Source organism: Podarcis muralis, chromosome 6 (genome assembly GCF_964188315.1).
Source record: "Podarcis muralis chromosome 6, rPodMur119.hap1.1, whole genome shotgun sequence".
Lineage (NCBI taxonomy): Eukaryota > Metazoa > Chordata > Lepidosauria > Squamata > Lacertidae > Podarcis > Podarcis muralis.
This window is the reverse complement of record NC_135660.1, coordinates 38,348,714-38,363,352: the sequence shown is the minus strand read 5'-3', so window position 1 is coordinate 38,363,352 and position 14,639 is coordinate 38,348,714. Positions and strand designations below refer to the sequence as shown.

The window sequence follows — 14,639 nt, the reverse complement described above, 5'->3', positions numbered from 1 at the left end:
TGTTTTATTTTCTATTTTTAAAATTTTTTAATTGCATTTGTTTATTAAGGTATGTGAAGATAATGTTTGATTGTGGGGGGGGGGAATTAAAAAAAGGGGGGGGGAGAGAGAGAAAGGTTGCAAGCAGTTTGTTACTACAAAGCCAAACAATACATTTGCAGAATCTATTGCTTTTGCTTTAATTACTGGATGTTTCCAGCTTATACTTTTTGATGGAAGAGGAAATTTCTTGGATAGCAGAACCAATGATTGATGCAAAAAGTCCATTGGTACGATTTCACTTTACATCTTCTAAAGGCATCTGCTCATCACAATTCTCCCATCTGCATCCATCAGGATTCATACCTGTCATCTTCTCATACCTTCTCACTCAAGATCTGCCTTCCCCTAATCAGGAGCTCTCCAGACGTTTGGGGCTATGACTCCCAGGGCCATGTTGCCTGGTGTTGATGGGAGTTTTACTCCTAAACATTTAGAGGGCACCAAGTTGGGGAAGGCAACCTGCAGAATATCACTCATTAATCCACTTTGGGGGATGGAATTTGTTGCGGCTTTGCTCAAGAGCTCGATCACGTTCTGTTAAAAGGAATATCTATCTCTCCTTGATACTGGAATGTCTACTGCTCTCAGACTTGGAGTTGTTTGCAGTATTCCAAATATGAGAGTGTCAGGTTTGCTGTTCTCAGCCAATATGAAGAAAAATGGCATGGAATAATGGATAGCTGATAGATACAAATCCCAGCCAGGCTCACACACTGCTCTGTGTAGGAGGATGTAATAGCAAGATCTCTCAGTTCTTCCCCTGCAAATTATTTGTATTCTATTATCACACCCTTGGATATATTTGAACTGCACCAGGAATGGAAAAACACATAATTTATCGAATTCACTGTTGCCGGATATGTTGATGGCCAATAGATTAGGTGGCTTTTTAAAAAGAGTTACTGTATACAAATTCCTGGAGGAGATGGTCTATTCATAATCAGGGTTAGCTCCAGGTTTGTGGGGGTCCTTGGGCACAGAATATCCATGGGCCCCTTGTCCTCCCTCCCCCGTTCCACCTTCAAATCACAGCTCTCCCTCTTTCTCTCTCTCTTGAGCACACAGGTTTAAACTAAAACAGATATTGACCAACACGGCAATCCTTTATCATCAAAGGAAAGCACAAATGTTAGCATTTCACTAGTTGCCTTTTTGATTATTATTATTATTATTATTATTATTACCCAATAATATAACTTAGAGATAAATTATGCACACTTACTTGGGAGTAAGTCCCTGTGAACTCATTGGGGCTTACTTCTGAGTAGACATTTACATACATGGGATTTTATTGTCAGAGGCAGTTAGTACGAAAGAGACAAATGATTTGGAGGTACAAAACTGAATATATCTTATAAAAAGTAAACAGCCTGAATAAATGTTATACACTTTCCTGCAATTAGAAACGTAGTCTCATTGCAAGGAGAAAAGATGTTTGTCTGACAGTGCATTCCTGTTAAGAGGCAAAACTTAATCTCAAATCGTATACACATCCCCATTTGACTCAATGAGGCTTACCTCTGAGCAGATGTATATAGAATTGCATTCTACATTTGTCAGTATTTCAGAGACTGCACATCTAACCATTAAGGTTATACTACTAACAACTGATATGTTTATTTTGCATTTAAAGGTGAACCTACCTAATCTGCACTATCTGAAACAATATAAGGACCAAACTACAGCCGCTCTTCAAAATTCACACATCTTTGAATTTTGCAGTATAGCTCTCCAGTCAAGTAATGCTCACAAAAATGCATATACCGAGGTAAAGTGTCCATAAAAATGCATATGTTTGTGAAAATAACATTAAACAACGCATTGTCTTGTGGGAAATATTTGGAAAAAATTGCATGGAAATGGATATTAGGATAAATTTGCACTGAAATGCTAGTACATTTTTCATGAGAATATATATTTTTTTAAAATTGCCAACTTAGATAGAAATGTGGAGAATTGATCTTAACACTGGAAACATAAGAAACTGAAAAAACCCAACCTGGCAGATTGGCCCATCCTGACTTAGGCCACATTGGTTGTCAAACTCTAACCTGGGGCAGGAGTACCTGGGGCCCTCCAGATTTTGCTGGACTACAAGTTCCACGTTCTGTGACCATTGACCATTCTGGATGGGGATGATGAAAGTTGGAGTCCAACAATATCTGGACAGCCACCAGATCTCCATCCCCTATTCTAGACCATTAGATTCTGGGACTGAGGGAAGCAGGTTGTCTGGCTGGCTGGCTAAGGATGTCAGGGGAGGAGTGGTCAACACAGACAGAGGGGAAGTTCTAGAGCAGGAAAGTGAGAACCAGAGGGGCCACAGGCACTTGCATAGTTCTGTTCAAAGCTGCACAGAGCAACAAGGACCAAGCAGGAAGCTCCGAGGTCACGTGGCAAGATTGAGATGGGCCATTGGTCTCATCTGACCAGAGCCGAGGCAGCATTGGCTGGCAGGGCGGAGCAGGTTGGGGCAGCATCGCTTACCTGGTTTTCCACTGCAGTGATCACTGCCATAAACCAAGAGGAAGAGGAGGAGTGTCATAGTGGCTGGTGTGGTGCTGGTGCAGTGACGAAGCCAATTTGACTCTCAATAACACTGCGCCTGCATCTCACCAACCTCCCTACTCTTATGCCCCACCTCCCTGGCAGCAACCGCTGGGTTGGGAAGGCAGAGGAGCAACAACGCCCCCCCCAGCTCCTTCTGGGTTCAAGCATCGTTGATCTTGGCCCAGTAAAAAAAGAGCATCAGATCAATCCCATCTCAATCTCATGAGTCATGAAAGAAAAGTTTCTATTTTAATCCAGAAATCACATTTTCTACATTTCTGAAATTACACTACAGCCACACTGGGAGTTTCTGCTATGCCCCCAAATACCCCTCCTCTATTTTTAACATAACTTCCAGCCTGAGGTAAGAGGCTTATAAAGCTTGCTGACTATTCTGTCATTTTTTTTGGTTGGCACTACTAAAGGTACTGTGCTTTTACTGTTTTGATTCCCCCTCCCTCCATCCTAAGGGACCGATGCAGCTGCAAACATTTTATAAACAGACCAATTCAGGAAGAAAGCTTTGTTTTTCTGGTCTTTTCCTTTGCAAAATCATGAATTATCTTCCAAAGTTAATTTTTCACACTGCGTGGACATAATAGACAGATGGCTTAGCTGTTCTCATCTCATAGAAGAATGTCTGCGGTTGGTCTGAAATCAGGTAGCTGTAGACCCAGTGACTCAAAAGCCACCAACATAAGCCAGCGGGAAGCAAGTTCAAATCTTTGCTTAGCTGTGAATGCTCCATATGTCAAGGAGAACACCTCAAAGTCAGTTCTTCACTTGTAATGTGGGGATGACCTACGCCTTAAAGGCTGTTATGGGAGTGAATGTGATAGTGACTTTAAAAGTACACTTGTACAACAGAAAATGCTATGCAAGTTATAATAATGGCTTCATTCAGTTGATGCCCTCGTAGGAATAAGGCTGCTCAATTTCTTTCTCATAAAATGCAAACGGAAGGGAACCCAAACACTTTAAGCATCTGAGGAGATACCAGCAGAGAATCAGTGGGTGCTGCTCAAATGGCCCCAGAAAGACAATTCAGAGTTAGGCATTTTTAAATCCAATTGATTTCCCTGAGAGAATTAAGGATGTGCTTAAACATTTTCCACTAAAATCAATGGAACGTAAACGTGCTTAACATTAACTGGACTAAGTCCCATTAATTTCAGTGGAAATATTGAACTACATGCCTAACTTTCTCATGGAAAGCAATAGGGTTTAAATTTGGCACACACAAAAAAAGGTTTTATTTGCCTGCTAAGTTGAGGCCAATTAGGATACCTACTTCACATGCTGAAGATTTTAGCAAACATTGGAAATAGAGCCATTTTGATTAGTTTTGCTAATTGCCAAGTTCCATTAAGCCGGTGGAGGGTGGGTGGGGATGACGCAATTCCTGGACTAAAATCATAGATTGCCATCTCCCTCGAAAGAAAAGGTGTAATCTGCTTCTGTTAATTTTGTTAGATATGCAAATTTAAAATGGCACGTTGCCCAACACCAGTGATTGCCTAAAAATAGCCTGTAAAAATATCAGTCAGCTTGGAGATGGGAGCATCATGTTAGACCACCATTCATTTGGCTTTCTGAAGGTGCTGTTTCTGGGCAGATTGAAACTTGCCACCTCCAAACCCAGGTTGGGTTGTGTCATCCCTAGTAAAGAACGTTGATGACAATTCCAGAACACTTTTGATGTGGCTCTGTACTGCAGTTCCTGAATCTACAAGCATGTGTTTGCTTCCAGTAATGGGAGGGAGGGCAGGATTGTTTAGAACTACAACCCACGGTTTGCATACACAAAGCTCTCTGTTCAGTCCCCAGGAGCTTATGAAGGTATTTGGGTAGCATCGTAACCTGGTTAGGAAAGTCCACTGCTGTCTGTCAGAGCAGACAGTGCTTAATGGCCATATTAGCTGGGCTCATTCTATGGCCTTCACTGAAGTATAAAAACGTGCCAGTATTTGCCATGGATTGTGTGGTTTGAGCTCCATATTGAAAGTGTGGATTCTCAGTTATGAAAACTTTCAGTTTCACAAGAACTGATGGGACTATGTGTTGAGTGGATCATCTACCAGATGATGAAATGATACTGTGACAGTTTAACTGACATGCCCAACTTCCAGTTCAACATACACTAGCCACAAAGCACCTGATGATTAGCAGATTTAAATCAGCAGTTTGGTCTAAGTGCCAAACTGGGTGCAAGATGAAACTACATAACAACCACATGCTAAATTTAGCTTGGATCTAATCAACTTGACCACAACAATGCATCATGTTAATTGCCCCTTGGATGATGTTCTGCTTACACACAAGTACAGACCCAATGCATGTTGATAAAGATCAAATCTCTGTGCTCCACTGTTTACCTGCCCCTCACCTGTTGCAGACATCATTAGGACTGTAAGAGTACTGTAATTTGGAATGGGGTTGGTAGGTAGGAAACCATAGTATCATTCCTGGTTAAACAAATACCTCCTTTGTAAGGCAGTACCAGATACAACAGAGCCACAGCTCCTGCACCTTTAATAGCTGTGGAGAAGAGGGAATTTCAGCAGGCAGTTGCTTGTCAAAAGTGCTCTATCCTCTTTTGCATCTGACTACTCTCCTTCTGTCCCATAATGGGATTGTATAGAATATGACTTGCAAAAGCCCACCTTGCAGATGTGGCTTTAGTAAACAAAAGAGGATCAGATTTTCAGCCAGCTTGAAACTATGCCGCTTTTGCATTGCAAAACAGCAGTGGCAAAACTTCACGTGAACAGGTGAAGCTCCAGGACCCTAGCAGGTTAAGGAAGATTCCCATTTTTATATGTCTTAGCAAACCAGTGAGAAAAAAATGTGTGTGGAAGGAAGCCCACATCTCCTATCTCTCTAAACCAGAAGCTGTATTTAATCTCTGGAGAGCAAAGTTTCCCCTGGGAGGGGGCTGCTCTTGTTTCTTCTACCCACCTTCCATCATTCTTTCACAACAGCTTTCCTTCCAGCCCAGTTAACGGACGCTCATTTCCTTCCTAACTAGCTCCGACAGCAGGCACCGTGTCTGTATGTTAATAGCATCAAGTGCCCAGTGTCTTTTTACATTGCACTAGACCCAACAGACTATTAAACTGCAGCTGAATTAAAGGCGAACCTCACAGACATCCTGCTGCAGTCTTCAAGCTACGTCCTCCTTTCAGTTCTACTGCAGACCAACTCCCCACACTCTAAGACACCAGCCAGAGCTTCGCTATTTGTCTGCAACATGGGCTCCAGTGAAATAAACATGCATCAGCTTCAAGCACACACACACACACACACACACACACACACACACACACACACACACACGTGCACAGCTAGGCTGACTGCAATTCTCTGCTTTTTAAAGTGTTTTTCAGCCTTACCGTTCAAGTTGCCAGAAGCTTGCTTTCCTTTCCTTTCCTTTCCTTTCCTCCCTTCCTTTTCTTCCCTTTTACTTAGGAGGACAACCAAATAAACAGAGCAGATGGCTTTGAATGCCCAAGCCTGTCATCTGTAGCCTTGGCCTTTATAATCCAGGAGGCTTAGCTGGCTGGCTGGCTGGCTTCTTGGGTGTCAGGAAATGCAGGCAAGTATAGGGGGCAAGGAGAGCTTGGGAGCAATGTCTGTTTTCTTCTTCCAGGCTGCTTGCTGTGCTGTTGTGGATAGAGCTTGTCTTTGCTGGCAACTGCTGTCTCTCTTGGTCTGAGTGCTTCCCCACTCAGCCTGACAGCTCTAGCTACCACTTTTAAGGTGGCTCCCAATCCCTAGCTGCAATATTTTCTGTCTGCCAAAAACAACAACACAGGTTTGCATCTAAGCTGTACCTCCTGGATCCTTCAGGCAACACGCTGGCTCTGTCTTCTCAGCAGGAACGGAAAAGAGTTCCCCCACCCAGCCACGACTGCAGAGAATGAGCTGGGGAAACATCCATCCTCTTCGACGATTCTCTCTCTCTCTCTCTTTTTGTTACTTCATCGTGTGCTGAAATGTTTTGCTTGTTAAGGCTAAGCAGGAGTGAGTCTGTTTACACACAGCAAGAGTTCTATAAGACACCCACGGAAAGCCTTGGTGGAGTGTTGCCCCCACCTCCTAAGCACTCCCTTAAATTCATAATGCAAATTGAATTGCCTCCCCATTTCTAGTTAATTCACTTCAGTTTGACATTAGATTTCATCTGGACTTGTGCAAATGCTAAGTGGGAGAACCCCCAGGCTGAGATGTCAAGGCCAGATCGCCAGCAGGGATTTAGAGCACAGCTAAGCTCATTCAGGCTGGTTTGGAGGGTAGCCCTCTCTCTTTTTTTCTTGGTGCTTGGAAACAGAATTCTGAACACTGGCCTCCAGTAGCATCCACATGGAGAACGTTGCTGGCTGACAGTCCAGTGTTCTCTATCCTTGCTTAATCATCAATCATCATCATCATCATCCCACTTCAAACCTAATTAAGTATCCTGACTTCCTATTGAGGAACACTGTGAACTGTATTTTCATGGAATTCCAGCACCCTAACACCACTACAATGTTCAGGGTTGTTTGGAGGAAGTTATGATTGTTAAATTGGATCAAGACTCATTCGAAAGCAGTTTCTGTTCCCAGTGCATATGGGTCTGCATTTGCTCTGCTTCAGCCCTTCCAATATCTATATCCACTCCCATTATGGGTAGAACTTGGGCATTTCTCTTCAAGGGTGATGTGCAAGTTCCTCCTTTGCTTGATGCCTAGAGGCTTGGAAATACAATGTGTGGTTTGCGCATCCTCTGTCACTGTCAATACCTGACTCTCTCTTTTTTAGCAGATACTTCAAGTTTTGTGCTAGAGAACAAAGAGGAACAGAAAGCTTCCTTGTGGATGAACCTTGCTGAAGAACCTCACTCCCTCATCTTGGGACACAGAGATGCCTGCCCCATGACTGACCACACCCATCCCTTGTTAAATATCTGTGTTGCTCCTGTAAAAAGTCCTCAGAGATCCACAAGTGGTGCGAATTGGTATTCAGAGCATGCTTGTTTTGATGCATGTCCACAGATTGTTAACCATGTCACACGGCTGTCTGACTCCCCTGCTAAGAGGCTTTACTTATTCTGGTTGCACAATCAAGATGTAACCTCACCTAGGTGGGTGAGGTCACTGCCAGTCAATTGATGGGTTCTTTTTAGAGAGAGCAGGCAACTGAATTTGACAAACAGCAATAACTGCACCTTCTTTTTCCTGTTCTAATTACGTCTATACAGATTTCAGCAAAAGAATAGTAAGACCTTGTCAGTATCAACGATCTAGTCAGTGTCTCCTTGTGGCATCTGTGTAAAACATGTATGACCTACATTATCTCTAGGGCTGTAACCCAGTTGAAGGAAACTTGGTTAACTGCATATGAGAAAAACAATAGTTTTAAGGGGCAAATCATGCTTTTCGGCAGCAATCCTGACCACTTCCCTGGGCATAAACCCCACTGAATTCAGTAGGACTTACTTCTGAGTAGCCATCCATTCAATGGTGCACACATTTGTTACAACAGGCAGAACACACACTGCATTTTCCCTTAAGTGTGACACCTGCAGTTGTTGTTATTTGTGCGAGTGCACACACACACACACACACAAACACACACAGTATGCGTTTTTGAAAAACTGACTGATTAATCAGAGGCACACTTTTAGCTGATGAAAATGTTTTAACTGATGGATGTGACTGGTTATTCAACTAATATTGCTGCCCTAAGGATCTTTACAGAAATCCTCTGGCAAGTAGGGTTAAGCCTTGTTTATGGTGCTGAAAATTTGTACTGGTGTGAAGCATGAGGAGATCATTTTGTTCCAACTTGCTGTGCTGCAACAAAAACATGTGAAATGCCACATGTCTAGACTTAGAGCTGCATGTTGATCAAGGAGACCTTCTGGTATTGAAGCTGGGCTGGGGGAAAACAGCTCAAAGCAGCTGTGAGGGGCAGGGCAGACTTTGGTTCCCACACCAGCCTGCTCATTTTGATCAAAGTGAGACTCCACAACCCCTGCTTCACAGCTGGATGGCTAATCATGTGCTTAGCAGACATGTGCATACAACCGGTTTGCCCCCCTTAACTTCTCAGGATTGTCGTGAAGATGATCAAAATTCTTACTAAATTAAGAGGGCAAAATAAAATGTAAGCCTGTGGGAACAGTTGCCGCAATAAGCTCAACATATTGGACTGGTGTATCATTTCTGAGTTAAGCATTTTAGGGCATTGCCAAGACCAGGATGCTTTTCCCACCTTCACAATGGAAACTTCACTAGTGGCCAGTGAGTCTGAATTTATCTCCCCCTCAAGTCTGCAGCAATGGCAATTGGCCTTGCAAGCAAAGAGAGCAAGGACTCACGTTTGCTGTTTCTCTAGCCAGGGCTTGCTTGACCAACACCCCTTATTTATTTATTTATTATATTTCTATCTCACCTTTTCCATACATGTGGCTTCCAGGAGGTCTGCTTGGCTTCAGTAAAGTGACAGTCTCCTGTGCCTCCTGGGACCCTCTGGGGTCAGCTAGAGTGCTTTCCATTTTAGTTCAGTCGCCACATCATGTTTAATTCATTTTATTAAAAGCATTTCTGCCTCTCCTTTTGGTTCAGAAAGTTTGAAGCGTTGCCAACAATGGAGGATTTCCCCCTGAAACAATCACCAGCTTCCTCAGAACCACAACATGGGAGGAAAGGGTAACACTCAACACTTAATTATCAGCCCCACACCCAGCTGGTGCTATTTGCATCTTCAGAAAACAAACCCTGTGTGTACTATACGTATCTAATGTTACTTGTAGCTTGGCCTTAAAAGTCCTGGGCCCTACTGGCAGAGTTCCTGGTTTGAGTTTACCACTGCCTTTCAGTTAAAGCCTTAATAACAAAGGTCACTCTGAGGGTGGCAAGCACTGCTCACACATCCTAAGAGGTAATTGGGTTACTCTAGCTTAAGTCCATGCATGGATAATGGGGGCTGTGCATTCATTAGATATACAGTGGTACCTCGGGTTACAGACGCTTCAGGTTACAGACGCTTCAGGTTACAGACTCTGCTAACCCAGAAATAGTACCTCGGGTTAAGAACTTTGCTTCAGGATGAGAACAGAAATCGTGCTACGGCGGCACGGCGGCAGCAGGAGGCCCCATTAGCTAAAGTGGTACCTCAGGTTAAGAACAGTTTCAGGTTAAGAACGGACCTCCAGAATGAATTAAGTTCTTAACCTGAGGTACCACTGTACAGTAAAAAAGAGATGATGCTTTATGAACCTTCTCATCATCACCAGACCCCAGCGTAGGTCACAGCAGTGTAAAAATGCAACAGTTAAAACAAATTACAATTAAAAGAATGGGTGCTAAAAATAAAAATAAAAATCTTTACGAAAGAGAGATTGTCCAAACCAAATACACTAGAAGCAACATATATAAACAATACAGCAATACTGCACACAATATAACTATGATACCTATAATGCAATTACAAGGGGCCATGCTGGCGATAGGGCAATGGTAGAGGGGACTTCACATTTGTTTTTCTTTTTTTAGACAATGCATGTGCATCCATGTGATAGAGTAGAATAAGAATATTCTTTTGTGAAACTAATGGCTTAGCCATGCTTCCTCTTATCCCACTGCTTTCACCTGAGGAAAACTGCTCTTTAGTGCTCAGTTGAAGCAAACAGCTGGAGAAAGCCCAAATTGCCATTTGCTCCGACTGAGCGCTAAAGAGTGGGTTTTCCTTGGGTTTTCCACTCAGGCCTGGGCTTTCTAGGCACAGGACAAGCAGAAGTGTGGACAAACCCTAAAGCAAATATCATTTCCAGAGGGTTCATCTGTTGAAGTAGACTGTAGTTCGCTGCAAGAGACCCTCTGGAAATGATATTTGCATCTGTTGAAGTGAACCCTAGTCTATGAAAGTTTATTCCGTAATAAATTTGTTAGTACTTAAGCTGCCACAAGACTCTTTATTATTAACTTCTGTTAAATGTTTTTAACTCTAAACCAGGGCATGAAAATCGGACCTTGCCACTAGCGATGACATAGTGGTTCTCCTAATCATACAAAATGTATGCGTCTTTATCATAAGGGCACTGGTTAAACTCCTTGCTGGGGAGATCTCTTTTTTAGCAGCTACCTCTGGGTATACTATGAAAATTGAGGGGGCGGGGAAATGGATTGCCAGAGCAACTGAGAAAGGAAATATTACGATGAAGTTGAATATCTCTATAGCAATTTCTTTTGTCTTGAAAGGACACTTCAGGGGGCATTAAGCTTCACAAGTGCCTCCCCTCCATTTAGTTTTTTGGCCCTTTTTTGTGGTCCAGGCAGTCATGGCCACTGTGTTGTTCAGTGCTGCTTAGCACCAATTTAGAGCCAGTGTGGTGCAGTGGTTAAGAGCGGTGGACTCGTAATCTGGTGAACCGGGTTTGCTTCCCCGCTCCTCCACACGCAGCTGCTGGGTGACCTTGGGCTAGTCACAATTCTCTGAAGTCTCTCAGCACCACTCACCTCACAGAGTGTTTGTTGTGGGGGAGGAAGGGAAAGGAGAATGTTAGCCACTTTGAGACTCCTTCGGGTAGTGATAAAGCGGGATATCAAATCCAAACTCTTCTTCTTCTTCTTTGCATGAAACAACGTCAAAGTGTGGGCAGGGAACATGGCCCTCACTCTGATTTGGCTTGATAGCTTCACATTGCTAGATCTGCCTGGTTCCTTGGAGAAGGCAGGGGGCCTTCTCGGTAGTGGCGCCCGCCCCGTGGAACGCCCTCCCATCAGATGTCAAAGCGATAAACAACTACCTGACATTCAGAAGACATCTGAAGGCAGCCCTGTTCAGGGAAGTTTTTAATATGTGACATTTTAGTGTATTTTTCATCTTTGTTGGAAGCCGCCCAGAGCGGCTGGGGAAACCCAGCCAGATGGGCGGGGTACAAATAATAAATTATTATTATTATTATTATTATTATTATTATTATTATTATTATTATTATGTGGGGGAAGGAAGGAAAAAACAGCTCTGAGCTATGGTGCTGAATTCACATCCTAAACAAAATGGTGAAAGGGGTGGAGACTCTTCATAGCCTAATAAGAGAGTGGTAAAGCTGGGTGATCATTTCAGTTCTGCCCTAGTGGACATTTATTGCTACAAGAGACAGAAAGGCAAGAATGCTACCATGTTGCTGAAAATATATTGTCCGTATAAGTCACAAGAATATACAGAACATGGAGAAAACTGAAGGGCCATTGCAATGTTTTCCTCTTTCCTAATGCAGAACCAGTCCCTTGTGTGTACAACACGACAAGCCCTTGACATCACAACTGAGGCTGTGTTCTGCTCCCAAGACAGGAGGGCCTGGTGTGCTCAGACAACCAACCCTCAAGTGTGTTATTATGGCAGCCCTTCTGTCAAAAGCGTCCTCTTTCTCTCTCTCTCATCTCTATGTTAATTTCCTTCAAAAACAAAACAAAGGAAGGTTCTGAGCATTTTCCTCCATGGCAAAGGTTGAATTTTCCTAAGGAACAAAACAAACCACAGCAAACAAAATATGCCAAAATAGATAAAAAGCTTTTCCCCTTTCTTTCCATGACGTGCATGCTTTAATGCCGAGAGGCGACACTATTTCAGGCATGTTGTATTATTTATATCTAATCATATTGCACTATATTCAATTTGGAATATATATATATATATATATATAGAGAGAGAGAGAGAGAGAGAGAGAGAGAGAGAGAGAGAGAGAGAGAGAAAGGGTTTTCTGACTTCAAGATGCTGAGAAAGAGCAATTATGTCTTAAGTTGACGCAAAGTTGATGGGGAGGACTCAGCTCATTTGCGTAACATAACACACACATGCACATTCACCCACAACTTGCTTTTGATCTGAATGCTTATATTTCATGTGTTTTTCAGCTCTTCTCCATCACCTTGCTTCTGATTCCCTCTGGGGTTTTATTTTGCTGAGAATCTAATAACATGCTGAAGCCTGGGTGGGGGAGATGAACAATTTATGATATGAGGAACCAGTAAAATCCCATAAATGTTTTTAAGAAAAGTCAATTTCCCCCCAAAAAGCCTGGTAAGGGGAATAAAATGCAGGTTTGCGGGAAACCTGTAAAAAATCTTCCATAGGTACATGTGAATATATGAATTTCCCTGTTCTGTCTCTGTATGCTTTAATTTCTTCTTCTCTTGACAGTAATACAAGTGTTATTTGTATTATTTTCAGTATTACTTATGGTATTACCTTGAAAAGGATTATTTCACTTCCCCGCCCTCCCCCACAAAAAAGTTATATGGGCTTTTCTTGTGCCTTGAAAATTAGCAGATTAATTTTTACTTAACAGCAACCTATTAAATAACGAACTTGCTTTAGATGTTGCATATTGTTGGAACCTACATAAAACATGTACAGTCATAGCAGGCCATAAGTACTGTATGTTCACCAAACTATATGCTTAATTCCCAAATTGGCAGTGCAGTCCTAACTACTCAGAAGTAAGTCCTACTGAACCCAATGGAGTTTACTCCCAGGTGAGATTATTCAGATGCATACTATGGTGTGATAATATTCGAGACCTTATCAGATCACGACTTTGCTGCTTGTTGAAAGCTCTGATGCTATGAATCATTTGTTTCTGTTAGCTATAGAAAAGCCATCTTGGCTGGACTCAGAAATCACTCCTCCTGTGTGCTGTGGAGATTTCTAATTACTATTAGCTAGTCGAGTTCCTTCCTGGGATTAATTAATAGTTTCCATTCACTTTTAAGCACTATTAAGAAATGAATCATTATTCTGTTGGCTAGCAGACAACCATGACAAGGAAAAAAAATGGGTCCCATTTTTGCTGAAATTTACAGCTTTGGAGCAATAAGGCTTGTTATCCATAGAAGGTATGGATGGTCAGTCCATCTCTGATTGTGATGTTGTTATAACACTGAGGTCCTCTTTGGGCTCTAGATGTGCAGCACAATCCTGCACAATGTCTACTAAGAAGTAAACTCCATTAAGTTCAACAGGAGTTACTCCCAGGAAAGTGTATGTAGGATTGCAGCTGTGAGAGCTAGTGTGGCTTAGGAGTTAGTGTGTTGGACTAGGACCAGGCCCGTAGGGTTGCCATATTTTGAAGAGCAAAAAAGAGGCCACATTTTGCAACTTCTACTTTTAACTATGGGTCGCTATGACAATTCTACCCATGGAAAAGAGGACGTGTCCTGGAAAACGAAGACACATGGCAACCCTGCCTGGGAGAGACCAGGGTTCAAATCCTCACTCAGCCATGGAACTCCCTGAGTGATATTGGGCCTAACCACTCACTCTCAGCCTAACCTACCTCAAAGGGTTGTTGTGAGAATCAAATGGATAGAGGGAGACTTATGTACACTACCTTGAGCTCATTGGAGGAACGAAAGCGGGATATAAATGCAACAAACAAATAAACAAGCCCTCCAGTGAGACGTACGTACAATACCTTTACACTCAATAGTGGGGGGGATCTTTGAGCTCAGTCCTCCAGAAAGACCATGCTCCTGTTATCCTGCCATTTGAGAGGAGGCTGGTACTACTCTGTGCACCCTTTGCCTAACAATGGCTGATTTGGGTGGCAGTGATGTTTCTGTCCACTGGCAGTGATACTAGGTATAATCTGGTAATGTAATCCGTCAAAAGTGGGCATAATCTGTTTTAGTAACCTGTGATCAGCAGGGGAAGCCCTGTTGGGGTATCACCTCTGGTGCAGACTATTTGGAACTGACCCATGACACAGCCTTCTTGGTGAAAGTTCCCCGCTTGCAGAATGCCCTCTCTGGTCTCTCTCTCTCTCTCTCATTAACATTTAGGAGGAATTCTAAAACATTCCTATTTGCTCAGGCAATTGACAGCTGAAAGACAACTCTTCTTGGCAGCCATGAAATTATTAGCGGTGAGAATATGTGGCTGTTTTTCAATGTCTCTCACATGTTCTTGATGCTTTTAAATGTTTTCTTTTCAATTGCACTGCTTTAGTGCTTGCTGTTGGCTGCCGTGAACTCCTCTGGGAAGATAGGTGGGATAGAAAT

At 42.7% G+C, this 14,639-nt stretch overlaps 1 protein-coding gene across 6 annotated transcripts in view; it reads right to left on the bottom strand.

The window, feature by feature from the left end:
• Positions 1 to 14,639, bottom strand: part of DGKG (diacylglycerol kinase gamma) — a 184,857-nt gene that overhangs the window by 117,104 nt on the left and 53,114 nt on the right. For 2 of the 6 annotated variants that reach the window (XM_077930028.1, XM_077930032.1), the window contains exon 1: positions 5,985 to 6,957. The exons of 1 other annotated variant lie outside the window; for it this stretch is intronic. The gene's annotated coding sequence lies outside the window, so the exon portion shown is untranslated. Of the gene's footprint in view, positions 1 to 2,529; positions 2,626 to 5,984; positions 6,958 to 14,639 lie in introns of those variants that run through there. 3 more of the 6 variants (XM_077930031.1, XM_028730840.2, XM_077930030.1) reach the window with 3 other exon arrangements.